Source organism: Canis lupus, chromosome 6 (assembly GCF_048164855.1).
Source record: "Canis lupus baileyi chromosome 6, mCanLup2.hap1, whole genome shotgun sequence".
NCBI lineage: Eukaryota > Metazoa > Chordata > Mammalia > Carnivora > Canidae > Canis > Canis lupus.
Window position 1 is genome coordinate 64475812 of NC_132843.1, and position 27999 is coordinate 64503810.

The 27999-nt window shown below is 42.9% G+C and overlaps 1 long non-coding RNA gene across 1 annotated transcript; it reads right to left on the reverse strand.

Annotated features, from left to right (window-relative positions):
• Window positions 1-14: 14 nt before the first annotated feature.
• Window positions 15-27993, reverse strand: LOC140635783 (uncharacterized). The gene is made up of 3 exons (XR_012033111.1): window positions 27916-27993; window positions 27290-27484; window positions 15-232 (listed from the first exon to the last, which is right to left on the reverse strand). It is a non-coding gene; the product is annotated as an uncharacterized lncRNA (long non-coding RNA).
• Between the last annotated feature and the right edge of the window lie 6 nt (window positions 27994-27999).

A 27999-nucleotide genomic window follows, 5' to 3' on the forward strand; every position in this document is an offset into this window, starting at 1 on the left:
CAGATGATTGGTACAAGAGTAGTTCTTTCCCTTCCATTCCCTTCTGCTGGAATCTCAGTGGGTCTTTTTCATTATAGCCATTTTCATTTGTTTTACTCTTGCCATTGTTGAAGGGGGAAAATGGCACACATACCTTTCTGGTCATTAGGTGACTGCACCATGTAGGTAACAGACTTGATAGGAAGTGTGATGATATCTCAAGGAAACTCGGTAACACATATGTGCAGTCAATCTGTAAATGGTACAAATTAACAAATATTTTTTTAAAAAACATTTACTGTGTTCCCAAGGATCATAAAGGACATAATAGAAGAGTAATAGTAAGTTAATAATAACTTCACTTATAGGGCAGCCCGGGTGGCTCAGTGGTTTAGCACTGCCTCCAATCCAGGGCCTGATCTGGAGACCAGGGATCAAGTCCCATGTCGGGCTCCCTGCATGGAACCTGCTTGTGTCTCTACCTCTCTCTGTGTGTCTCATGAATAAATAAATAAAATCTAAAAAAAAAAAAAAAAAAAAAAACATAAAAAACAGGTATGGATAATTTTATCCTCAAAATATTTTTGATCATTTCTTAAAATGTAAGTTGTATTTAGAGTATTCATCTCAAAGTAGTCTGTTAAACATCAGTAATCCTGCCTCGGTCCATGAGACCGAGTTACATGAGCTTTATACAATATATGAAACCTGACCCAGATAGATACAACACAAAAAGCAGGAAACCAAAGGCACAGAACTCCCAGCACATGGTAGTAGCACAGCTTTTAATTCCCAAAGCAAGATTCTGAGTAAGTGGATTAAAACACAAAAGCCACCCTTTATTGAGTACTTATTATGTGCCCGTCCCATTGTATATTTAATCTTAACTGAAGCTTAGAGAATATATATAAAATCACATGGTTTGAGGGTGCCAGAAACAGAATTCCAACTCCTGTCTGCCTGACTCCAAGGTTCCATCGTAATTTTTCTCATGTTTGGTGCTTGGGAATACAGGTATTTCCAGGACAGATGAGGACTGGGGCTTTCTCTAGAACTCTCAACCCTAGATGCATGGGGCTACTGTTGAGAGGTAAAACCCACTCGGGAGCCCTTCAGAGAGGTGAAAGTTGACAGGTGCTGAGGGAAGAAGACTTGAAGAGGTACTACACCAACAAAAGACATACTCAGCAGTGCACAGAACATAGCTATTTCTTTACTATGAGTTTTAATTGCCTTTTGATGATTTTTAAAGTGAGGTTAGAGTTCAACACCTATAACATGCCTAACTCTGCTAGAAAAGAGAAAAGTGGCTGAGGGTTTCTCAAAGCATGTAATTTCTCTGTATCTTGCTCTTTATACAGTTTTTTGTGTGTGGGGGGGGAGGGCTAGAGTGAGTGGTGACAGAGAGGGAGTGAGAGGATCTTAAGCAGGCTCCAGCTCAGTGCGGAGCCCAATGCAACACGGGGTTCAATCTCATGGCCCTGAAATCAGACCTGAGTAGAACCTAAAAAGTCAGTGACTTAACCAGTGAGCCACCCAGGCGCCCGACCTTCATCCAATAGTCTTACCAAGCTCTCTCTTTTCTGTGTTTTCACAGATGATGTATTTTAAGTAATAAATTTCTCTTTTAATTAGTTTTGTCATAATTCCATTTAGCAAGATCCAGAGCCTCAATCGTTCATTTCATTAGCCACGCTCAACAGATTTTTGGTCATAACTAAAAATCATTTGCCTAACTGCGTAAGAATCACTTTGGTCTCCTCCACTATCATCCGGGTGCCCCATTTTGGAGGTACCTCAAATTGGCAGCTTATCTCGGACGATTATCTTGGAGTGCCCTCATTCTGATTTCAAAGCTAGTTGAGAATCAAGAGTTTTTGCAGAAGAAATCCTGGGAAATGGGACATCTCTGAGATAACTCTTGGCTTGAGGATATCAGAATCAAAATCACAGACCCATAAGGACAAGGAACCAAGGCACTGCCCACCAGGTATGACCCCGACAACAGCAGCTCGACCCTGTTCTTTGTGCATCCACCACCACACATTGGGGGGAGGCGGTTGTATGGGTCTGGATAAATTCTAACCTGCTTTTGTCTACCTGTCCCCTTGCCCCTTGCATTTTCCTTGTCTGCTTTCCCTTCCCTAAGATTTTCCCTCTTCAGCCCCTGCAGGGCTGCCTTCTGGCCCAGCCCTCATTCCTCTCTCTGCTCCTGCCTCAATCTCCTCATGCCCTGACACTCAGACTCACTGCTACTGATTGAATATGTGACACTTGAGCAGATTAGTTCAAGTAATGCCCTTCCACAGTTCTCCAACTTACTCAAAATGTTTACACGGCTGATTTCTAAACTGAGAAAATGCCGGGTTTTATTTCCATAGGTAATGCTTTGGAGAGCTCAGATTGAGCAAATAACCCAAAATCTCAAGACAGGTTTTTTTAAATACATTTTTTTCTCTTTAGATTTGCAAATAACTTCACCTTACAGACAAAAACAAAACAAAAAACAAAACAAAACACCAAACGTACAAAAGAACACAGGAAGGCGAGCCCAAAAAAGAAATCGAATTAGCTGTGAACATTTCACAAAGGGATGCTCTACACCAAGGTTAGGTTGCTTCCATCCGTGCCCCACCGTGGGCCTTTCCCCCGCCCCATCTCCACCTCAGCCCCGTATCACGGATGGAATATGTGAAAACCCCGGTTTAAAAACGTTCTGTGCACCAAAATGCGGGTGCCTCTTGCACCAGACTGGGACCTGGAGGTACAGTGCAGCATCTGCCTCTAGATGGTGCTACTTCCCTACCGTGATGAGCCGACCACGCGCCACATGGGATAGACAGCATTGTCACACTCACATTTGTTTTCCTTCCTTTATGTTACTTGAATGCTTAATGAACATAAATTGTCTGGTTTACATCTCTTACTTCTCTAGGAGACAGTCCCCTAAAGGCTGGATACATAAAAGGTAGATCGAAGGGTATACAACTCACCTGAATCCCAAGGTCTGGCGTTCTAAGATTCCCGTATTTTTCAGCCCAGCATTTAGCTCATGCCCTGAAGGATATCCCCTCTTGAACTTTCCACCAGACTGTGCAACCTTCCTGAAGTCACAGCTGTGTCTTACTCATTCTCCACAATCCCTTGACAGTCCATGCTCACCGAATATCTATTGGTTGCATCATATTGGTTGAGCAGAGTCCTCTAAAATATCCTGAGATCTATGCACAGGTCCTGGGGTGTCTGGATAGAACATATTCCAAGCACAAATGGAGAACTATGCAAAGAATTAAGTAATCCTCCTTGGATTCAAAGAGCCTAGATCCAATCGCAAGTTCAGTTGGCTTCAACGTGGACATTTAGGCAGAGAATGTATCAGCCTTAGGCAGAGACTAGAGCCATGATAGCACGCATGGACTTTATAGTGTGTGGCTTCTCAAGTCACCATAGGCAGTGGCTGAGGGACAGAACTACAGCTCACGTCTGTCTGGCAGTGGCATCAAGGGAGTTTACCTGTAACCTTCATTATTCTATGGCATCACCTTTAAAGTCAGAGACATGTCCCAACACTTTTTGTGTCCCTTAAAGATAAGGAAAGAAAGGTGGTTTCTGATCTTTTGCAATTACAAGCAACTACAAAACAATGTTACAAGCAATGCTACCAAAAAAAAAAAAATCGTTAAAAATCATTTTACCACCTTTCTTGGCTCTATTTATATTTAGAATCTTCTACAGTCAACTCTTAGGGTAGTGAATGCCATAAATGGACAATATCACCGAATAATATTGTGTTTCCTTTTATTTATCCAAAATTGAATCAAGATTGCAGGAGTACCTCTAGGTTAAGATTTTCTTCGGTTTGATGACTGAGTACTCATTGACCTATGATTTTATCTTTTTATTCATTTTATTTTATTTTATTTTTTTAAATTTATTTATGATAGTCACAGAGAGAGAGAGAGAGGCAGAGACATAGGCAGAGGGAGAAGCAGGCTCCATGCAGGGAGCCTGATGTGGGATTCGATCCCGGGTCTCCAGGATCGCGCCCTGGGCCAAAGGCAGGCGCCAAACCGCTGCGCCACCCAGGGATCCCTCATTTTATTTTTAAACAAGTAATCTGTTCATATGGTTCAACATTCAAAAAATAAAGAAGATGTGCTATGGTTATTTCCCTCCCATCTCAGATCCCCTTCTAATAATCAACTAATATCATGAAATTCTTGTAATCCTTCTAGATATAGTATATGTAGTCACAAGCAAATACCTGTATAATATTAACTCCTTTGTTTACATAAATACTAGCATAGTATACATAGTATTCTTTGCCTTGCTTTTTCATTACAGTATATTTTGGCAATAATTTCCTATGAGCAATAAAGAATCTCCTTATTTTTGTGTGTGACTGCATAATATTCTACTCTATAAATACAGGTACCATAATTTACCTAACCATTTCCCTATTAGGTTAGGAGGTTCTGATCTTTTGCAATTACAAAAAAATGTTACAATGAATAGCACCAAAAGCCATTTCACATATGGTCAAGCCTATTTATAGATAATTTCTAAAAGTGGAATTTTAGGTAAAAGGGTATGCATTTATAACTTTGATAGATATTGGAGGCTAGATTGCCTTCTTTAGAAGTCCTATCCATTACATTTCCTCTGGCAGTGTAGGAGAATCCTTGTTTTCTCCCCTCTTTACCTTCCCTGTTTGTCTTCAAACATTTTTTTTTTAAGATTTATTTGAGAGAGAGAGAATGTGTGTGTGTGTGTGTGTGTGTGTGTGTGTGTGTGTGTGTGAGGCAGAAGAGGGGCGGAGGGAGAGAATCCTCAAACAGGCTCCCCACTGAGCAGAGCCCAAAGCTGGGAAATCCCAGGACCCTGGGATCATGGCCTGAGCCAAAAATCACGAGTCAGGCGCTTAATGAACTGAGCCACTCAGGTGCCCCATCATACATTTTTATATTTGCAAATCTGTAGAATAAAAAAATGGTGTCGTACATATATTTGCATTTCTCTTCATGTAAGTGGGATTGAGCATCTTTTCATGTATTTAAGAGCCAGTTTTCTTTCCTGTACTTTTCTCTTCCATAATTCTTTGCCCACTTGATCATCTTTTTCTAGTTAATTTGTAGAAGCTCTTTCTAACAGGCACGTAAGCCTTTTGTTTGTAATAGGAATTTAAATATTTTCTCGCACTTTGTCTTTTGACTTTATGATGGCTTTTCCTGTGAAGAAAAACATATTTTCTTTTTATATAATTGAGTTTATCTATCTTTTATGGGTTTGATGGGGGGGACACAGGGCTAGCTGAGGGCAAGGCAGGAGCTTGGGTCAGCACATTGACAAGTCCTTGAAACAGGCAAAGGGACTTTCCTCTACAGACTCAACTCCCTCAATGTTCATACTTTGCTAAGGTCAAAAGGCAATCTTAGCTCAACCCCCAAGAGCCTGTAAGTGTACTTTAACATATTAAAATTCCTTTAGAAATTTCCCTTTAGAGATAAACCCGCAAGATACGTGTTGGCAATCATCCTCCAAGAACATGGCCCACCGATATACATCTGAAGGGTCTCATGACTCAGGTTTTATTAGACGGTAATAAGTGACTTTTTCCCAACAACATCTAGCCCCCTCAAGGTCCTGGAAACCTTGCTTCCAAAATTCCTTAGAAAGTACGCTATCCCCAAACCCCTCCCAACTCCCAGGTATATAATCAGCCACGCCTCACAGGCCCTCATGCAGCAATCCCGCATAGCTTCTAATTGACTAGCTTGCTTGCCTTTCTCAGGACTTATGGGTATTTTTCTGAAGAGATACAGCTAAAACTACCCAGAATATTTCACACGGTCTCATTCACTCAAATATCTACATACCAGGGGCTACTTAGAGTATGTCATATACAATCCTTATCTTTCAGAAGCTAAACTCTAGGGAACTGATACCACAAACAGTCTGCAATTCTATAGGAAGCAAGCTAGAATAGAGAAAGGAATAAAGTCAGGTAGAAAATCAAATGGGGAACAATTACCTCTGCAAGAGTAAATGTTAGGAAAAGCTGCAAGAATATAACCTTGTCATCAGTCTTGCAGGCTACATAAGAGTTTGCCAGATAGACAGGAGTAGAGGGGGAACGCCAGGCAGAGGGAACAGCATGATATCAGAAATCACACAATTAGCATTCCAGAATCTTGTTCATTCTCGGTATTAAGTCAAGTTAATTAACTGATATCATTGTACCACTAAGTGATTGGGTACTAGTTCCAAATTTTCTTGGTTCTCAGATAAAAAGCAAAAGATTTCCTTAACTTATATGTAATTCCCAGTGTTGATTCTAGCCAGAGGGAAAACATCTGCTGCTGAGACAAAGCCACTTATGAATGACATGGTACAGCTGTTGGGTCAAGAAGTATATATGCAAGGCACATGCTGCTTGATGATGACCCTGGAGTGCTGTGCTGAGTACGACATGTTGGGTGCCAGCAGGAAGGCAGACCATGATAATTAGTGATGTCTGCAGGGCTTTTAAAGGGGTAGAATGACAACATGATTATGTTGAACATAACCTCAATTATGTTCAATACCTGAGTTATTTGGCCCTGACCTTTATCTATAGCCTCATCCTCAAGTAAAAGTAGGACGGTCTCATAGCACAACTCCAGGGGTTCCCCTTCATGCCACATAGCCATGTTCTAAGGGGAGCCATTCATAGGGAATCTGTGTAAATGGTGCCCCTTAATGCTGCACAACATAATATTGATTAATGTTCTGTTTAACTTACCATGCCAACCACATAAAACTCATACCTGCGTTTCTCTGAAGGTCTGCTCCACTCTTCATTTTATTACCAAACAGATTCTTCTCCTTTACCAGTGACATGACAAAACATGTCCATCAGAAACCCTCTAAGTTTTCCATCTTGAAGTTCAGACACCCAGACAAAAACTGACTTCTCTTTTTCACGCTCCACTTCCAAAGTCCCAGAGAAGGATTCTGATTGGCCTAGCTTGAGCCAAGAACCAACCTCTGGACCAATCAACTGTGAGGAGTAGGGTAGACCACATTTTACTAATATGGAAACTTTCATTCTAACTCAAGTTCTTAGAAACCGGGGATTCTTTTTTTCACAAACTAATAAATATCTATTTCATGCATAGGTTCTTCTACGGCAGAGCCCATAGATTATTTATCTTTGGTTAATTTATAAAACTTGCATGTAATTGGGTCCCTCAGATATTTCATTGAAGAATGTGGCACCTTTTGTTGAATGATGATTGGATGAATTAATGAATCAATGATTATAGGTATTATTGTCTCCATTTTAATGAGGCTAGCTCAGAGAATTACTTTGCCTGGAGAAATATAAACACTATAGTGATCAACTGGAATTTAGGTGTCTGGTTATAAATAAGACTTTTTCCACTACATGAAGGTCTACAAGTGGAGTCTTACAAGAGATGTAGATGCCTTGCATAATAAAACAAGCTTTTCCTTTGGAACAAACAGACCCAACAAGCTCTTTGTCAAGTTGCCTTAAAGTGGTCTTTGTCAAGTTGCCTTAACCTTCCTGAGCCTGTATATTCATCTGTAGAGTGGAAACAACGTCATCTACATGAAATTGTTATGGGGCATATATCCATAGAAAATATCAAATGTCTGGCATATTAGATTTTCAAGAAATATTATTTCTATTTCCTTTTTGTATTAATTGTCTTCATTGGAGTTGTTTCTCAATTTTCCAGCCATCTCCTATGTCTGCATGTCATCCTATTTGACTCTACCATTGTTTTTGTTTCTGTTTTTTAGCAGGTAGACTCTGAGAAACCAAGCATTATGTCTATATAACTTACTCCTTTTAAAGCATACTCAGAAAAAAAAATAAAAATAAAAAAAATAAAGCATACTCAGAGGGCTGACTGTGCTTGGGAATTGCAAACACAGCCCTTGATGGGAATAGTTCTTAAATTACCGAAACGGACTTCAATGGGTGTCAGACACCTTCCATTCCATCTCTACACAGCCAGATTTTTTCCAGTCAAAGATTTGAAAATCAAAATCATATATTTCTCTACTCCTTAGAAGGCTTCAAATGCTTCCCATGGCTTTTAGTATAAAATCCAAACTCCCTAGCATGGCCACAAAACTCTGTGTGGATTGGCCCATCTCCTCAGTCTCTGAGCCTTAGACACCGGGGCCTCTCCAGTGCCTCCACCATGCTCCCTCAGCACCAGCACAGGGCCTTTGTACACACTGCTTCCTCTGCCCGGATGCTCTTCCCCTCTCCTTCCCAGTCACCTAATTCCTCATTCAGTGTACGTCCTCGGGAAAATCGTTCCAAAATCATTCCAAATCTTCTCTGATCTAAACGAGGTCCCCTTCATAGCCAAGAGTAGCTAGAATCCTTTCCCTGTGTAACACTTGGCACTCTGGTAATTTACATTTATTTATATGATTATTAGTTATCTGTATCACGACTAAATGATCTGCTCCATGAAAACAGGCACTGTGTCTGTTTTGGCTCACCAAAGGTCTCCCACGTATTGCTTTGGGCTGTACAACAAACTACTCTAAAACATAGTAGCTTCAAACAACGAGAATCATTTATGACCTCTCACAGTTCCTGTGGGTCAGGAATTTGGTGGCGGTTTACCGAGTATCTTTTGCTTTGAGTCTTTCATGAGGCTGTAGTCAGAGGTCAGTGGAGGCTACAGTCATCTGCAGGCTTATGTGAGGCTGGAGATCTGCTTCCAAAGTGGCTCCCTCACAGGGCTAGAAGTTTCTGCTGGCTCTTGGGAAGAAGCCTCAGTTTCCCACATGGGCCTCTCCATAGGGTTTCTTGAGTGTCCCCACGACATGGCAGCTGGCTTCTACCAGAGAAAACTCTCCAAGTCTGCAATTTTATGGCTTAACTATGGAAGTCACAGACGTCACCTGTGCAGTATTCTGTTGGTCACACAGGTCAGCTCTGATTCATTGTAGGAGTACACAAAGACATGAATACCAGCAGATGGATGACCGGAAGCCTTCTAGGAGACTGGCTACCACAAACACCTCTGTTTAACTCTTGTATTTTCAGACACTTGATGTATGTAGAACATTTGTACAAAGACGGCAGCTTCGTTCCTGAAGCTTCTCTACTTCTCCTAAAATTATATTTGGTTTCCAAATTCAGAAATTCTTGTAAAAGTCTCAAAAAGTGACCTTCTCATAGGAGTTAATTAACAAGTGACTGTTCCCCAAAGCCTCTGCCCCAAGTGACTAGAAGATCACATTCTTTTTCCTCCTCTATCACTTACCTACTGCTTCATAACAAATTACCATAAAACTCAGAGGCTAAAAACAACCACATTTATCATCTCACAGTTGCTATGGGTCAAGAATTTGTGCACAACTTAGCCAGATACCCTCTGGCCCAGGGTACCTTTCAGGGCTATGATCAAGGTGTGAGGCAGGAGCCACACTCATCTCAAGGTTCACCTAAGGCTGAATCACTTTTTGATTAGACTAAGGGCCTCAGTTTCTCACTGGCTGTTGCCCAGAGACTGCCCCCTTGGCCACAGGGGCCTCTCACAACATGGTAGCTGATTCATCAAAGAGAGTGAGGGAGAGGAAGTGAAAGAATGCTAGTAAAATGGAAATCACAGCCTTTTGTTACCTAATCTTGAAAGTAACATCCTATCACTTTTGAAGTAACATCCCTATCTCTCTCTCTTTTTTTTTTAAGTGTTTCTGGTTTATTTTATTTTTAACCTTTTTATTTTTCCTTTTATTTTAGTTCTTTTTCTCTTTAATAAAGATTCTATTTATTTACTTGAGAGAGAGAGAGAAAGCACAGAGGGAGAAGAAGAAGCAGGCTCCCTGCTCAGCAGGGACTTGATCCCAGAACCCTGGGATCAGGATCTGAGCCAAAGGCAGATACTCAACCACTGAGCCACCCGGGTGCCCCTAATTTTCTTTCTTATTTCATTTGCTGTATTCTCATCGTTAGAAGAAAAGCAGTAGGGCCAGTCCACATTCAAGGAGAGGGGATTACACAGGGTGTGAATACTAGGAAGTTTGGCTTATTGAGGGCCAATGGCTGCCTATCACCCCTACTGACCTCCTTGAGTTAGCAGAGACTTCTGCTTTGCATTCCACCCTGGTTTTACTATTTCCCTCCCTTTTGGGACCCACTCTATAGATAGCCTGACCTAGAGTTTCCGGAAGCACTCATGGGAAAAATTCTCTATATTCCCATCAATTTCAAGAATTCTTCTCTTTAAAAACAAAACAAAACAAAAAACAAAAAACAAAAAACACTATGTTTTTCTGATTTCAAAGATAATACAAGCTTGGAACACCTGGCTGGCTTAGTCGGTGGAGGAGAGCATGCAACTCTTAATCATGGGGTTATGAGTTTGAGCCCCATATGTGGTGTGGAGTTTACTTAAAATAAAAAATATATACATTAAAAATTTTTTAAAGTATTACAAGCTCATTGTAAGATTCCAACAATATCAAAATACAGAACTATAAATAAAATTTCCCTAGCTTTCTTCCCACATCCCAGAGATAACTTATCAATGTTAATACCACGCTATACACTTTTATCCCTTTTTCCAATATGTATGCTGATATCACATTCTTATTAATTTATCAAAAACATATCAAACTCTTCTTGAGAAAAAAACTCTTCTTGAGGTTTTTGTTTTGCTTTGTGTTGTTTTACTTAACAGGGTAGTTTGGCCATCTTTTCATATCAGCACATATGGATCTATAGCATTCGATTCCTATACACACATGGCATAATCTATTTAATCATTCCCTTATTGGTGGTCACGTAAATTTTTAAAAAAATTCTTACCTGGTATAAATATTGCTGCAGTGTGCATATATATGTGTATGGGAAGGAGTATATTTGCACATTTGCATATTTCAACAGAACGAGTTTCTAAGAAGCAGAATGCTAAATCAAAGCGTGTTACAAGTGTATTACAAAATGTTGTTCAGAAAGGTTGTCCCAATTTCAACTTCTCCAAAATTGATGGTATTTGTCAGAGTAAAGTCCCTGGAGGAACTGGTCTATAGCCTTTTGAGGGGATCCAAGACCTTGTTAATTATGGGAATAGCTAAAAAACAGTAGAGGAAAAAAAGCTCCTCTGTCAAAAGCCAAGGCTGCAATAAAAGAAACCTCAGATTAATTCTCAGCTGATTCTGATTCTGATTCCACTTTGTGTCTCTGTGCTAGTACTTGACCAAGAAATAAGGCTGTGTGGGCCTCACCCATGTAGCTGAGCCCACATCACATGAAGGGTGACCCTGAGATGCCCCCACAATGTCTGGAGCAGACATTCATGTGACTGATACGCCTACCCATACTCCCATCCGAGACTTGGCTGAGGACAACTGCTGATGGAGGGGACCCTGCTGGACCTCTGGGTTGGGAAGGTTCCTTGATAGAGCCTATCTGACCTGGGAGCAATCTGAACTGGGGTGGGAGGAACTGAGGGATTCAAAAGCCAGAAACATCCATAAACAGCTGGCCCCCAAAGTCAGACCATTTCGTGTGCAAATCCAGGCTCTATTTGTCCTAGCTAGAAGACTGAACTCGTGGGATGCCTGGGTGGCTCAGTGGTTGAACATCTGCCTTTGGCTCAGGATGTGATCCCAGGGTCCTGGGATGGAGTCTCGCATCAGGCTCCCCACAGGGAACCTGCTTCTCCCCCTGCCTGTGTCTCTGCCTCTCTCTATGTGTCTCTCATGAATAAATGAATAAAATCTTTTAAAAAATAAAGATTTAAAAAAGACTGCACTCATGATCTCCCATGAAAAGGTAGCTCTCTAGTGGCAATGACATGAGTATATAACACAGGTAATGATTCACTGAGCTATACACTTAATCTGTGTGTATTTTACTTTTTAAAAAAAAAGATTTTATTTATTTATTCATAAAAGACAGAGAGAGAGAGAGAGGGGAAGAGACATAGGCAGAGGGAGAAGCAGGCTCCCTGCAAGGAGCCTGATGTGGGACTCAATCTCTGATCCTGGGATCACGCACTGAGCCAAAGACAGATGCTCAACCGCTGAGCGACCCAGGTGTCCCTGTGTGCATTTTACCACATGTAAATTATACTTCAAAAGAGAGAAGGGAAGGAGGGAGGGATCATAAAAGAGAAAAAAAAGGGAAAGGAAAGGGCAGAGGTGACAAGTCCCACAGTGCATCCCATCCCTGCCCAAGCACACCTCTTCCCAGGATGCTGAGAGAACAAAGGACCTGCGGACATCCTGCCCTGGGTTCCAGCCTGTACCAAGTGAGCTGCTAGTGTTGGCCCCAAGCCCTTTGTTCAACAATGGTGCATCCATTGTTAACAGTCAATAGTACAAGAGATGGAGTAACAGAGAAAGAGCGTCTGCATAATAACAACATGTGGTGATGTAATATTGTGAAGTATTATTGGATGATTCCTCTCCTCACCCTCCCTTTCATTTAGTGACCTTTCCCCCATTTCTGTGGAGAAACAAGATCCTGCCATTGATCCCATAGGAGGCTTATCACGGTGGAACCAGAGAAGAGAGCACAGATTGTTGGCTTTTAAATTCAAAAAGAGTCCTCCTATACAACACTGAAATGTAAATGGAGGGATGGAGAATGTTAGACAAGCCAGTCTCCTGCACCCTCCAACCCCCTTCTTCCAACCACCCTCTTCCCTGCTGCCTCCTCCCTACTCCTGAGAAGATAAACAAGGGAGAGAGCCAGGCTGGATGGGGACTCATGGGAGAGGCATTGAAGCCACGGTCTTTCAGAAATAGTTAGCTTCAAAGGGAGAAAACAACAGTCCCCCCCACCCCCCAGAAAACTTTGGGAATTTCAGAGTAAGGGAACATGAGTGGGTTTAAATCTGAAGTGTCTGAGTATGCTTGGAACTGAGTAAGACTGTTTTCTGCCACCAGAAGAAAAAGAGAACTAAAAATAAAGAGTTGGAAAGAAAATGGAGACTTTTTTTTTTTTTTTTTTTTTTTTTTGCATATCTGTATTAGTGGGAAAATGCACATTTGCCACAAAAGCACAATTCTCTGGAGTGGATGTTTTTGCTTGTGTTCTGCATCACTCTTATCACAAAGATACATTTTCCAAGCCTAGAAATCACATATGTGACCTAACTGGGATAGCCAAGAAAAAGAGAAAGAGAGAGAGAGAGAAAGTTATGGCTCAGCTCTTGTCATCTGGAGATTTTCATCCAGAGTGTCAGCTCAGACACTGAAATGGGAAAATAGGAGGTACGAGATTTCCCCTCTACCTTTGCCAAGAAAGAAAACTGTTTCCCAGGCTCCTGTGCCCAAGCCTGCCCTAATTTGTTTCCCAAATTAGGAAAAGAAAACCACATGATGAAGCTCATTTCACAGCCATTTGTACTTCCTCACCCCTGAATGTGACTCAGCAGATACCCAGGGGCTGGGTGAGGGAGAGGAGGTCTGGTTTGTTTTAACCACTGCCACCTGATGGCCTGCTACAGGCAAGCAAAAAAGAGATGCAATGAACAAAGGCTTCCTGGGGCCTGGATCCACTACCCAGATGCCTGGACCACTTCTCTCCCTCCCCTCTCCACTTGCAGCCTAACTCTGGCCTCTCCCAGAAGGGGAAAGAAATGCCCCTCTTGTTCGTGCCAGGCATGCATGGTTAAGTTCTATGAGCTGAACCCTGGGATCAGTTGGCTAAAGGTAACAGGTGGGTTGGTTTTTTTTTTTTTTAAGTTCCCAGAGATCAAATGAATCTAAGATGCTATGGTTTTAGCTCTCCTACTGGGCGCTTGGTGAACGGAAGCATGGAGTAATCAGCTGAAGTGCAGAAACCCCAACTTGGGTGCTTAAATGGTTGGGAAATAGTTTCTAAAGCACAAGCAATAATGATAACCAATCAAATTCTGGCTCCAGATTTAGCAAACTGGGCCCAGAAGAGTGGTTTAAGGTCTTGACAGGTGTTGTAGTTTCACACATGGTAAGAAGCTCTGAAAGTCCTATCGAAAGCCAGGTGGCTGAAAGACAGCCAAAAAAGAAAAAGGAATCCCTTGGGTTCACCGAAGATGGTGCATTGGAACAGCCAATCTGCTGGAACACTTTAATGTGGGAGGAAGGCAGAATTAATTTGAATATATATGTTCAAAGTCCTAAGAATTTAAGCATAAGTCCTTTTCATCTTCTAGAAATGGTGTCTGGCCCACACAACGTGGAGCTTATTTTCCTATGCCTGGTGTTGGTCCTGACTGTCTTACCCCAGCTCTTCATACTATCTCTAACTGCATGTGTTTTAGGGCAAGGATCTTGACCTAGTCTTTGTTTGTGGGGGGGTCGAGGGGCCCCAGAGTATGCAGACTGGGGGCTTTGTAATTATGTGAGGACAACTTAATTAAGCTTGACATCAACCCTGGGTTTCAGTTCTCCTTTTCCTTTTCTCAGGTAAGACAGCTAGTATGAAGACTGGTAAGAAAATGATTTTTTTTTAAAGATTTTACTTATCTATTCACGAGAGACACAGAGAGAGGCAGAGACACAGGCAGAGGGAGAAGCAGACTCCCCGTGGGAAGCCCGATGTGGGACTCGATCCCAGGACCCCGAGGAACACGACCTGAGCCGAAGACAGATGCTCAACCGCTGAGCCACTCAGGTGCCCCAGAAAATGATCATAACGTAGAAGACAGTGAGTTCTGAGATACAGCATTGTGACTTTTTCCTGAACAAAATGAAAAGGAACTGCTGGACCCTGAAATGCTAAATTTAAACTATGGATATTTGACAATATCAAATGACAATAGCAGAGAGCCAATTTGTTTTAATCATTTTCCTAGAATTGAGCAGAAAGCATCTGATTTTTAAAGCTACTTCATGGTCAACGAAACACATTTGTTATTCCTCAGAACTCTGCCTTGGGGGGCATGAGGGGAGCCCTCTGCAAAATGACACTTCCTGTCTGTAGACTGTTGGGTGCCCTGCCTCAGGCCCGGTCAGCAGGGCCCTGCTGGGTTTCTGGGTCTTCCGGCTGGCACCTAGGTTGCCAGAGAGATCCCAGAAGCAGAATCCAGAGTGAGCGGTTGTCGGAGGATTCTCTGCTCAAAGCTGGAAAACAGCTCCTTGGGAGCATCCAGAGACAACACAGGTTTTTCCAGAATTAAAATGAAAGCCCTGGGGAGCGAAGGTTCATCTGCTTCTTCCCAGGCAGAGAACATCTGGTTGTTCAAGAGCTCGCTCTCCACGTGACGTTGGCAGATGACCTCACTGTCCTTTATTTGTAGTCTCTCAAGTGAGCTCTGGAAAGCTAGAGGTCACCAAGTCCTGACCCCACCAAGCAGGGGCCATTGGCTCCCTTGCCTGCCTTTCTATCAAGATGCCCCAGCCAGAGCCATAGGAGATTTCTGGGACTACTTGGGTGGCCCCGGGGGACCCAAGAAGTTACCTGGGCCCAGGGCCAAGACGAAGGGGATGGACACACTGCAGCCCCAGCTCCCTTCAGCTGAAATGTGCTCGGAGCTGAGCTCCTTGGGAGACTCTAGCACCACTGCTGACAAAAGAACAACATGGGATGTGACGCCAGGGGTTCCAAATGCCAAAAATCTCAGATTTTTTTTTTTTTTAAGTTCTGGCTGGTTTTGTCTTCATTTTTGACATTTATTTACTTTTCTAGAAACTTCTAAGGTCACAGCGTTGAGGAAACATTTCCAGTTTGAGCTATTTAAGCTTTTAATGAGTTAGGAGGGCTAGCCTTGCTGCAGAATGCCCCGGCCCACCCTTGAGCCAATGGCAGCCCCCACCCCTGGGACCCCTGGGACTCCCAGCCACCTCTGCCCGCACCCCCTGCTGAGGTCCCCCCTAACTCCCTTCTGCCCTCAGTCCCCTCCGGCCCATCTGTTTCCGACACAGCTTGCTTTGCCCATAATCAGTGTCATACCAGGGAGACTCAATTTTTGATGGACTGACAGATCCAAGACCAGTGACTTGAAAGAAGGAAATGACAGCTTTTTACAGTCATGTCAGCTAAGGGCTTGCGTCCTTCGGATCACAGGCCAGGATTTTAGGAGACTTCTAAAGGTCAAATCATTTCCTGCCTCAAAGAGGAGAGCACCATTCCTAAATCCAAAGGTCCTTGTTATTGCTTTTTAATTTAAAAAGTTGGGCAGCCCCAGTGGCTCAGCGGTTTAGCGCCGCCTTCAGCCCAGGGCGTGATCCTGGAGACCCGGGATCGAGTCCCGCGTCGGGCTCCCTGCATGGAGCCTGCTTCTTCCTCTGCCTGTTGTCTCTGCCTCTCTCTCTTCTCTGTGTATCTCTCATGAATAAATAAATAAAAATCATAAATAAATAGATAGATAGATAGATAGATAGATAGATAGATAGATAGATAAAAAGTTTACAGGGAAGAAAGAAAAAGTTTACAGGGGATCCTGGGTGCCTCAGTTGGCTGAGCGTCTGACTCTTGGTTTCAGCTCAGGTCATAAGCTCTGGGTTGTGGGATCAAGTCCCATGTGGGGAGCCCAGCAGGGTGGGGGTCTGCTTGAGTTTCTCTCCCTCTGCCCCTTCCCCCACTTGTCATGCACTCTCTCTAAAATAAATAAATAAATCTTTTAAAAAGTGGGGGAACACCTGGGTGGCTCAGTGGTTGAGCATCTATCTACCTTCAGCTCAGGTCATGATCCCAGGGTGCTGGGATCGAATTTCACATCTGGCTCCCCACAGGGAGCCTGCTTCTCCCTCCGCCTGTATCTCTGCCTCTCTCTTTCTCTCTGTGTCTCTCATGAATAAATAAATAAAATCTAAAACAAAAAAAAAAGTTTACAGCTGAAATATCTTTGACACGCTTTGGATTCTGGGAAAGAAAAATATCTGCCAAAGTGTAACCAGAGTAGGTGAAATGCCTCTGAGGTGGGGATTTCCCTTTCCCTGTTCCTTATGGAGCATAAATTGGCTTTGGAATCAGACACTGGGTTTAATCTGAGTCATTTATGAGCTCTGTACCCTTGAACATGTCACTTAAGCTAAGACTCAGCTTCTTTTACTATCAGTGGGTTTTGTAAGTGAAATGATGCACATCGAGTGTGTAAAGCTTTCTTGGCACCCAAGGAGCTCCACAGAGAGGAAGTGATATTATTACAGTTAGTTGCCAGCCTCCTCCTATCCTCTCAAGGATCCCCAGCCTCTGCGACATAATCATCCTCAGTGTGGACTGGATACATAATCATCCTCGGGGTGAGGCTTGCAAATATAGACTTGCGATCACCTTTGGAACGTCACATTGGCAAATAGGCCATAATGCTGGGAAGGAGAGGTTGTCAGGGAAGGAGCTGGGCGGTCCTGCTACTTTTTGGATGAAGGTCTAGGAGCTCTATACTCCCAGTTGGTCATTGGTTTCAGCCCTCTGTTCCCTAACCTTTTCTAAGATAAAGTGGGAGCCTGGGTGGACCCCCTGTACTCCTCACTCATGTACCCTTCCCAAGGGAGGACTTTTGCTGGTGTGTTGTAGTCATTACTTCTCTCCCTTCTACGTCCTTTGAGACATGGCCACCATTTAAACTTTGTGTCCAGAGCAGAGGAAGTGCATGTGGAAAATGTCTGGAAATCTTTTTTTAAAAATTATTATTATTTTTATTTATTCATTCATGAGAGGCTGAGATACAGGCAGAGGGAGGAGAGGCAGGCTCCATGCAAGGAGCCTAATTGTCTGGAAACCATTGCCTCACATCTCAACCCCTGGCAACCCCTTGAGAAGACCCGAGTCCCTGCTACCTGACACTGCCCCCTTCTCTGGGACCCTAGCCATTTCTCTGGCTTATTTGGTGTACTTTTTGAAATATGAGTAGGGGGTTAGCCTAATTTAGCTGCTCAGTCTTGCTCAGGAAGAAGGCTGCTAGAGTTTACCCAGAAAGGAGAAGAAAAGCATTTCGTCAGTGGAAAGTTGTTACTACAAAGTGACCAAGGTTTCAGAAAGACTACTGAGCCCGCATGGGGTTGGAGACCAGTGCAAGGAAGACACAGAGGCAAGGGGGTGAGGGCTGCAGTCCAAGGACTCCCTTCCCCCCTGTGCCACCCCCACCTGTTGGAACATCACGCCCACTACATGTGGGGTTCCCCTTCCTCTTCAGAGTGCCTCCCCCTTTGTCCCCTCACCTCCCACTGTCTCCTCAGCTCCTCATGACCTGACTTCTGCCTCCCCTGTGCACTGCCCAGCTCTGCTGACGCCCTAACCCTGGCCTCCAGCCTCCATCACTCCTCAGCAGCATCCCACATTGCTCACATCCCTCCTCGAGGAGTTCCATCTCCTGATGTGGGAGATGCTCCTCTCTTGTCTCTCTGAATGCTTTCTTACCCACCTTCCTTGGCTTCACTTGCCTTAACTAGGAATTCCCTAAACTTCAGTTTTTTCTTTCTTTTTGTTTTAAGATTTTATTTATTTATTCATGAGAGACACAGATAGAAAGAGAGAGAGAGAGAGAGGCAGAGACACAAGGCAGAGGGAGAGTCAGGCTCCATGCAGGGACCCCAAGGTGGGACTCGATCCCGGGACCCCAGGATGATGCCCTGGGCCAAAGGCAGGCTCTCAGCCACTGAGCCACCCAGGTGCCCCAAGTCTTTGTTTTCTTAAGGTCATATCAGCCCATCTCAGACTTAGGCTCTGGAGGAACAATACTGTCAGAAGCAGCATATGAGAGTTACTTGTATGAAGCCCTGGGAGTGCATGAGATTGCCACTCCATTTCCTCCACTTCCTGTGGCAGCCTCCTAGCCTCTCAGGCTCGAAACACCAGGGACTCCTTGATCTTTGATCCCTCCTCTCCTTTATCTCCATGTGCAAGACCCCATCATCTCTGGCATTGCCTCACACACTTCCTGTCTTCCTGCACCTGCCTCCGCATTATTATTTCTTGCCTGAAACATTGCAATAACTTCTTTTTTTTTTTAAATTTTTATTTATTTATGATAGTCACACACAGAGAGAGAGAGAGAGGCAGAGACATAGGCAGAAGGAGAAGCAGGCTCCATGCACCGGGAGCCCGACGTGGGATTCGATCCCGGGTCTCCAGGATCGCGCCCTGGGCCAAAGGCAGGCGCCAAACCGCTGCACCACCCAGGGATCCCGCAATAACTTCTTAATACACTTCCTTGCCCTGTTAGGAACCACTTCTCCAGTCTTCAAAACGCCTTATCTCCCCATCTTCCTTCCAGGATTCTAGCCCCCGTGGATAGGAATGGGAGGAGAGGGCACAAGAGGGTCTGGAAGGCCCAGGGCTGTAAGGAATAGAAGTGTCATTTATGGCTTATAAATGGAAAATCCAAAGAAGGAGAGAAGGAAATATGAAAAACTCTGTTTTGTGAAAAATCACAACAGATTCTAACGCAGGAAGTCTAGTGTTTTGTGTAAAGGGGCACTTCCATAGCAATAACCCTAGGCAGAGGGTCATGAATGTTATGGCTTTAATTGCATCTCAGTGTAACATACCATTCTGCGGAGTATTTACGTGCTAGGAATTCTAAGGGGGAAATGTCTATAGAGCCAAGTGCAGGCAAATCAGAAGCTGAGAGGAAATCGCTCAGAGCTTGAATGGAAGTGGACTTGAATGCCCAAGGGTCCGGCTGAGGAAGTGATGCCCAGCATGCTATGAGACTTCTGCTCCAATCATCCTGGACTAAGAGGGTGGGGATGTCAGAACAGAGGATTAGCACCCCATGGAGCAAACAGAGACTGTTCATTCTTCTCTCATGAATTTGGAAAACTGAAAGAACCCACTGCATGTTAGCAGCTGCCTGGCCCTTTTCTATGGCTTTCCATTTCAGTGTCAGGACAAACCAGCAAGTTAGGCACTGTTCTAATAACCATTTTGCAGAGGGGGAACCAGAGACTCTTGAGAATTGGAGGGATTTATGAAAGTTTGCTTAGGTAGGACATGAGAGACCCAGGACTTGAATCCAGGATTGCTTACCCCACAATTTCTTGGTTAGAACATAGGATGAGAGAGGCCCTCAGGTGGCTAAGGGCTTCCCCGAAACTCAGGGGCATGCCTGGGGTCAGAAGTCACTGAGCCACCTCCAAATTCTGGCTCTGACCAATTGAGACTCCCTGGAAAGCCAGGAAGAACTTGGAACCAGGCTCCCAAAGGCTCTCCCCTAGACTGATGCTCCGAATGTCCTCAGCCTGAGGATGTCTGTGATAGATGTAGGACTGTGACAGGATGGGTCAGCAGAAGGGCCCCAGACCACAGCGCAGGTGGCCTGCTCAGCCTCATAGATGGTACCGAGGTTGTGGGCTTTCAGGAGTAACAGGAGCAGTCTGTTGCGGGTAGCAGTGGGAGGGAAGAGACACCTGACATTATGTGTGCCTGACATTATATACACGACTGGTTACAGAATTGGCAATGTCCTGTGCAAAATGAAAATGTGGCCCCTTGTTCAGAATTATTAAGCATTTCAAAATGGTGGCAGCCAGGAATGAAACCAAGCATAGGGACCTTCTAAGCCTGGGACTTCTAGCTGCCATTATAATTTTTTTTTTTTTTTTTTTTTTTTGTCTAAAGAAGTGTTGAAAGGGAAAGTGCTAGGCAGAGCAAAGATTCTGACTTCTCTATCTTCCCCCAATTTATTCCAAATAGCTGAATTATAATAGCCACTGTGCAACAAATAGGTCCTATGTTCCAAGCACGTGACTGTGTTATTACTCCTACTTTGCCACGTGGGAAATCTGAGGCCACAAAGAGGCTGTAAGGACCACAGCCAGCTGGAGAAAAGCCAACATTCAAACCCAGGTTTCTGGACTCCAAAGCTTTCCCCTCTTCTGCACATTTTCTCCACCTTCAAACCCTGCATTAAATGGAGATTTTTAGGAGCTTTGGGCAGGGAAGATAAAAGTTCTGGACTAGGTCAATTTTTCTCAAATTCCAGCCCTATGTATATATCACCTTCAAATTTTTAGTAATATTTTCAATTCACCTATGATGTAATCTGCTTATTATTTTTCTTTCATTAATTCCCTTAAAAATATTTAGCCTCGGGCACCTGGGTGGCTTAGTGGTTGAGCATCTGCCTTTGGCTCAGGTCGTGATCCTGGGGTCCTAGAATTAAGTCCCACATCGGGCTCTCTGCAGGGAGCCTGCTTCTCCCTCTGCCTATGTCTCTGCCTCTCTCATGAATAAAGAAAATAAAATAAATGTTTAGTCACATTATAAAATATAAAAACTGTGAAACTGTGTTTGGTGTGCTAGCTATACATTTTTTTGAATACAAATGAAAATAAAAAACACTCTATCACACCTATTCCACTTCTATAAATTTACCTTACAGATATAGTCACAGGAGTGTGAAAGGACATATACACAAGAACATTCATTGTGACATTATTATGCTAGCATATAATTGGAAATAACCTCTCTGTCTGTCAACAGAAAACTGGTTATGTGAAGAACAACGATATAGCCATAAACAAGGAAGGAGGAAGCTCTTTATGCCCAGATAAGGAACTATTGTTAAGAGAAAGACCAGATGCAGAGTTGTATACCAAATGGTATGTGCGTAAAAGAGGAGGATGTCTACATTTGCACATGCCTAAAAATCTCTTCTGAGAGAAGAATACCAATACATTAACACAAGTGGTTCCTATTGGGTAGGAAGAGTTTGGCCATGATGGGAAGAAAATCTTCCACCTTTTTAAATTTTTTATTTTATTAAAATTTTTTTTTTTTTTTTAAATATTGGGATGCCTGGGTGGCTTAGCAATTGAGTCTGCCTTCGGCTCAGGATGGGATCCTGAAGTTCTGGGATCCAGTCCCACATTGTGCTCCTGCATGGAGACTGCTTCTCTTCGTTCTGCCTATGTCTCTGCCTCTCTCTGTGTCTCTCATGAAAATAAATAAAATCTTTCAAAAAAAAAAGTTTTAAATATTATTTGAGAGAGAGAAGAGCAGAGGGAGAGGGACAAGCAGGCTCCACACTGAGCACAGAGTCTCACACGGGGCTCTATCCCATGTCCCTAAGATCATGACTTGAGTGATAATTTTGAACCATGTCAAAAAAATTAAATAATTAAAATAATACAACAGCTATTATGATAGCAATTTGCATCTACATACTGCCTAAAATCACCTTGTGAGCCACGGACGGTATGTGTCCTTACTTGAAGAACACTGCTCTGATGGGTTCAGCTCTGCTTTTTTTTTCACTTTCTAGTGAAAGTCCTAGACAAGGTAGGCCAACCCGAGTTCTAAGAGGAAATGGAAGATCCCTATCATTAAAAGGGCTCTTTAGACTTATTATTTGCTAATGGAGTCCATGTTTGCTGAGTGTCCCGAAGCCCAGAAAAGAATCTGAGCCCCAGAGAAAAGGGGGCTGTGTCCCCTTGTGAAGAATGCATGAATATGTCTTCTTTGGCAGTTGAGCTGTAAAGATAAGAAAAGGGACTGAAATAAGAACCTTCCAACATCTCATCTCAGCCAAGGGTTCTGGGGAAAGAGTTGTGAACACTAGCCAGATCAGGATGACAGACAATAGAAGATACAAGAGGATGGGTGCAAGTATGTTCTGAGCTAGAAAGTTGGTGGCAATCTCCTGCAATGGTCAACAGAGAGATTACTCGGGTCTCTGTATGAGTCGTTGGGTCAAGAGCCATCTGACACAAGAGTTGGTTGCACTTCTGTTAATGTAGCCTACGATTGCATTAGCTGTTTTGGCAACCATATGATTCTGTTGACTCATATGAGCTTTAAGTCAACCCAAATGGCTAGGCTTCTTCCAAGACATTGCTCTTAAGCTTTGTCTCTTACCCATCTTTGAACAGTTGAGTTCTTCTTCTTCTTCTTTTTCTTCTTCTTCTTCTTTTAAGATTTTATTTATTTTACTTATTTGAGAGAGAGAGAGAGAGAGAGAGAGAGAATGCACAGAGGGAAGAGGGTGAGGGAGAGAATCTCAAGCAGATTCTCCACTGAGCACAGAGCCCAACTTGGCTTTATCCCATGACCCTGAGATCATGACCTGAGCTGGAATCAAGAATTAACCAACTTGCTTAACCAACTGAGCCAGCCAGGTGGCCCTGGACAGTTGAATTCTTAAACTCAGGAGTAAATCTTTACATTTATTCCTATCAAATTTCAACTTGGAGTTTTATTGGATCAGTGTAAGTCAGGCAATATTTTAATTCTGATTCTGTCATTTTATATGTTTACTCTCTCTCTCTCCAAGCTTTGAGTCATTTGCAAATTTGATCCTTTTTGTTAAAAGGTTAAAGAAACAAGTTGACATTGATATTTCAGGAAGGCTCTATGAATATAATATTTAGCCAACTAAATTATGTAAATTGTTTTGTCTTAGAAATACCTTGCCCCCCCCCCCAAAAAAAAAAAAAGAAATACCTTGGCCAAATATGTTTCTGATATTTGTATATGGCGCTTTCCCACTGATTAGGAAAATCTTCTCAAAAAAGGAAACCTGAATAGAACACCTGACTTGTTCCTTGTACACTCAAGCTAGTTCCTAAAGGTGCCTTTTTAAGTGCCTCTGTTTAATAATCTATATTTTTAGAATCCTTTCCAGTGGTCTGCTGTAAATCTTTGGTGTTGTTTTTAGAATTCATGCCCTTTGGAAATCTAGAACTACACTTACCCATCCATCCTGGCTTTCTAGCATCTATCCCAGTCTTTGCCATGTTTCAGTTAGTGACAAGGTTTTGGGGATCATACTTGCAAAATCTTTTGGTTCCTGGGATTTGGCGAATCTGGACTTGATAACTAGAATTTCTTTAAAGCAGCTATCAGCTTTCTCACTGCCCTCTGGGTCTTCTGTTTTTACTTTGACATCTGCTAACTTGACGCCATCTGCACCAAGCAGTGACCCTCCCTGCTCTTCCTCAGACACTAAGGAGCTCTTTGTGTTGTCCCTAGTATTTTTTGCAGCCTCAGCTCACTCTGGGTTTCAGCTTCCCCTCTACCCTGACTTTGATCTCTTTGCACAGCATTTGGATTCGTCCTTGGCCAAGAGCCATGTCCTCCATCACCTCTGCATGCCTGGCCTCTGAGAGAGTTCCCAATGCCTCTCCATTTCTTTCATCACTGAGATCTCTGATTACTATGTGGTTATGCTTAGTATTTCTGAGAATCCCTCACTAACAATCGATTGTTTTAGAGCCTTCGGCCATGGGTGCACATCTATTTTTCATTTTTTATTTGCCAAGTCTCTCTTTTTTTGACATACAACAAATCTAACTAGAGTAAATCTAAGAAAACACTGAAATTTATTTTATGGGCCTATCAGTATCTCTTAGAGGCTAAAGGCAGGAATTTGAGTGGGCCTCAGGAAATCCTGGAATCAGGGGCTGGAAAGTCAATGGGTTTCACTGTCTCTGTCTCTGGTCTCCAATTCTCAGGGGGCATCTGCTTCATTCTCTCTCTGTGCAGACTGGTTTTCTCTGCTTTCCTGGACCTCATGGCAGAAAATCATAGACCCACAGCTCCTAAGTTTACATGTCATGTGTCCAGCTCCCCAAAGAGATGAGCCTACCGTCTCCCAGCTCTAAACTCCAGTTCGCAGGAGTCAGAACCTAACTGGCCCAGCCTGTCAAACACCCACTACAATCCAACCAGCCAGAAACATGTTGTTCAAATGTGGCCATAGGCCCTACTCTCCTGCTATGGATTAGATAGGCAATTCCTAGAAAAGCAGGGGGAGGAACACAACCTAATATCTAGTCTTTACTCATTCATTCAGCAAATATTTATCATGTGTTCAAACATTGTTTTAGTTGTTAGGGACACTACAGGGAAAGCAAAAGAGAATCTTTAAAAATTCTATTCCACTAAATGCAAGGTACATTTCTAACTCTTCTGCACATCACCCTTTTTTGTATTGTGACATGGTCCATTTCTACTCTTTCTATATTAGTAACTGTCTTGTTTATTAAAAAATTTTTTAAAAGATTTTATTTATTCATAAGAGACACATAGAGAGGCAGAGGTACAAGGAAGAGAGAGAAGCAGGCTCCCTACAGGGAGCCCGATGCAGGACTTGATCCTGGGACTTCAGGATCATGCCCTGAGCCGAAGGCAGATGCCCAACCACTGAGTCACCCAGGTGCCCCAGTAACTGTCTTGTTTAGAGCAGCATTTTTTCCTTGGATACCCACTGACTTGGAATCCACTTACTTGAGGGAGATATGCTAAAGAAACACATAAATGAATTATCCAGATACCGGGCTTTCCTAGACAGAAAGTCCCATGGAATATTAAGCCTGTCCAAGGAAGATGAAAATTGCATCTCTGGTTTTTGTTTTTTTAAAGATTTTATTTATTTATTCATGAGAGACACAGAGAGAGGCAGAGACATAGGCAGAGAGAGAAGTAGGTTTCTTGCAAGGAGTCTGATGTGGGACTTGATCCCAGGACCCCAGAATCATGACCTGAGCCAAAGGCAGATGCTCGAGCCCAGAGCCACCGAGGCATCCCTGCATCCCTGGTTTTGTAGCTTGATTGCATTTAGTGGGCAGGTGCTATGGAAAGAAGACACAGGATTGAAAAGGCCAATTACATTCTGTTGGGCCTGACCCAGTCATACAGGTCCTTTAAAAGGGAGTCTAGTGGTCAGAGACTCAATGAAGTAGAGACCCTCTCTCCATGTCTGCCTTGAGGAAGCAAGAAGCATGTGCTCTACAGCTACAATCCTGACAATAACTTGCAGGAGTTTAGAAGAATATCCTTCCCCCATCAAGCCTTCAGATGAGGATGCAGCCCACACCCTGATCTCAGCTTCATGGGACTGAGCAGAAGACCAGCTAAGTGATGCCCATATTCCACACCCATGAAAACTGTGAAAGAGTAAACATGTGTTATTTCAAGCCACTAAATTGGTGGTAATTTGTTATGTAGCCATAGAAAACTAATACAATGATAGATTAGACAAAACAATCTTATAATGTATTCCTGGAAAAGGAAGACTTTTCATACTGAGGCTTTCAACTAATATTTCTGAACAATAGGATCCATGCTGAGTGTTCCATATGCTCTTTGTGAAATCCAGACCAAGTTTATATATAGTACATGAAGTCCTGAGGGGTTCCTATCTGGTACTTGATGTAAACATCCACTTGATGTTAGAGTTGAGGCCATAGAAAGAATATACTTTTCCCTATCATTACAAATGTACCTTACTTTATATAAATAAGTGACAGATTATATAAAAATATATTTTTCAAATAGGATGCAATTTTCTAAGTTTTTGATTCATTTGCCCAATTAGCAAGTCTATATAGAACCTGCCATGTGCCTAGACTAAATCAAGTGTGAAGAAAGATAAAGGAAAATAGAGACATGGTTTGACCATTTGAGGTGCCTGTGATAGAAGCCTCACCTAGTTAAAAACCTTAAAGAACCATCAAACATAGGGCAGCCCAGGTGGCTCAGCTGTTTAGTGCCACCTTCAGCCCAGGGCGTGACCCTGGAGACCTGGGATCCAGTCCCACATCCGGCTCCCTGTGAGGAGCCTGCTTCTCCCTCTGCCTGTGTCTCTGCCTCTCTTTCTCTCTGTGTACACACTCTCATGAATAAATAAATAAAATATTAAAAAAAAGAACCATCAAACACTAAATGCTAAAAGTGGGGATGAGGAGGTAGCTGCTGAGTGCTAAGGAATAATGGAAATTACAAGTTAGATTTCACAGACTCCTCCTTCAGAGAAAAGGGAAAGCACTGGAATGTTCTTAGCTTCCAGCTGATTGAATAAATGCAATAGGAGTTCTGTGACCTTTTAGCTACTCATGCCTAAATCCTGCTTATTCTGAATTTTAGAGTAATTTCAAAGGTAGTGAGCCGAAACTTTGTTATCCAAACGTCTGCAAAATTTATTCAAGAAATAATGTTTACAGAATACTTCCTATAACAAGTGCTGTCGTAGGAATGAGAACACAGTGGTATATCTATCAGAATGTTGTGTTTTTTCAAGTTTTTATTTATTTATTTAAATAATTTCTAGGGCACTCCCAGTGGCACAGCAGTTTACTGCTGCCTGCAGCCCAGGGTGTGATCCTGGAGACCTGGGATCGAGTCCCACTTCAGGCTCCCTGCATGGAGCCTGCTTCTCCCTCTGCCTCTCTCTCTCTCTCTCTCTCTCTGTGTGTGTGTGTGTGTCTCTCATGAATAAATAAATAAAATCTTTTTAAAAAATTAAATAATTTCTAAACCCAATGTGGGGCTGAAACAACCCCAAGATCAAGAGCTGCACATTCCTCCAACTGAGCCAGCCAGGCGCCCCTCTCTCAGAAGGTTTAAAACTATAACAAAAAACCCCCTATAAGTGATTTAAGCAATAAATATATTAATTACCTCGCCAAATAAAAAGTCCTGAGGTGGGTCCAAGATGGGTTCATTTAGGAGCTCACCAACATCATTAAAGATCCAGGTTTTGTTTTGTTTTGTTTTTCATATCCTTTTCCTCAAGACTCCGACTAGTACAATCTTTGCTGAATCTCCTCATGGTGACAAGAAAGCTGCCACTGTTCTAGGCACATCTTCACCGTACTGCCTGGGGGAGAAACAACTATTGTTTTTTCCCGTGTGTCTTTTTTTTTTTTTTTTTTTTTAATGAGGGGGAAAAAAATCTTTCCCAGAATTCCTTAGCAGACTTCCCCTAATGTCTTATTAACCAGAATTCTCTCTCAGGCTTGTGTCTAAATCACTGCCTGGGGCAGTGTTGGGGGCTTATCTTCCCCGAAGCACAGGGAAAGGAAGCACAGGGCCTCAGGAAAGCAGAGACTTGAACAAAAGTGGGGTTTTATGAAAAGGAGGAAGGGGAATGAAGGATGGCTGTAATGACAGGCCATCTACCAACAGTATCAATAACTGCTGTAATTACAGATGGTGGTAATGATTGTCTCTGGTTTGGGCCACAGAAACAACTTCACAGATGATATGCAGTTACAAATTGGGACAAACACCATGACCCGGGGCACCTGCCTGGCTCAGTCCGTAGATGTAATTCTTGATCTGAGGGTTCTGAGTACAGACCCCACATTGGGTGTAGAGCTTACTTAAAA